The following is a 687-nucleotide window of genomic DNA, read 5'->3' as shown; positions in this document are numbered from 1 at the left end:
ATTATGTGATGGAGACACTTCTTAACTTCCGAAATTTCTTCTTTCTTCTCAGGAAGTGCATAATTACCAAAGGTTACTTGATTTCGGATGCTGTTTGCGAAATTGTAAATGAAAACGTGAACATCTTCTACAGATCTAGTTGAGAAATCTCCATTACTTGCTGTGTCGAAAGAATGTCGTAACTCTGGAGTTATACCGCGATAGAAGATACCCAGCAGGTATTCCTCGGTATATCCATGGTGTGGACAATCTCTTTGGTATTCCCTAAATCTTTCCCAAGTATCTAAAAGATCTTCATCTTCTTTTTGTTTATAAGTTTTTATGTTGTTCCTTAAGAGATTTGAATGATTTCTAGTATAAAAACGATTTAGGAAAGCAGTTCTACACGCTGCCCACGTTTTTAGTGAAGCAGGTGGCAAAGATTTTAGCCATTTGCTGGCATTATCTCTAAGAGAGAATGGGAAAAGACTACACTTGTGGTAATCCCCATTTTCTGTAATGGTTGCACATAATTCTTCGAACGTCTCGATATGGTCTATCGGGTTTTCGGAATTGTAACCATGGAATTGATTTTGTTGAACTAAATGGATATAGGGTACCTTAATTTCGGTTTTTCCATCCTTTGGTAAGGCTGGTTGAATAGCTCTTCGATCTCCCATGAACTTTTCGAGTGAATCGAAACTTCCA

The 687-nt window shown here is 37.6% G+C and overlaps 1 non-coding gene across 1 annotated transcript; it reads left to right on the top strand.

The window, feature by feature from the left end:
* The first annotated feature begins 231 nt into the window (after positions 1–231).
* LOC112089624 lies at positions 232–339 on the top strand. Its single transcript, XR_002901251.1, has one exon. It is a non-coding gene; the product is annotated as a small nucleolar RNA R71 (small nucleolar RNA).
* Positions 340–687: the final 348 nt, after the last annotated feature.

This window comes from Eutrema salsugineum, unplaced genomic scaffold, assembly GCF_000478725.1.
Source record: "Eutrema salsugineum unplaced genomic scaffold, Eutsalg1_0 scaffold_12, whole genome shotgun sequence".
NCBI classification, from domain to species: Eukaryota; Viridiplantae; Streptophyta; class Magnoliopsida; order Brassicales; family Brassicaceae; genus Eutrema; species Eutrema salsugineum.
The sequence above is the reverse complement of the archived record's forward strand: the minus strand, read 5'-3'. Positions and strand labels throughout refer to the sequence as shown.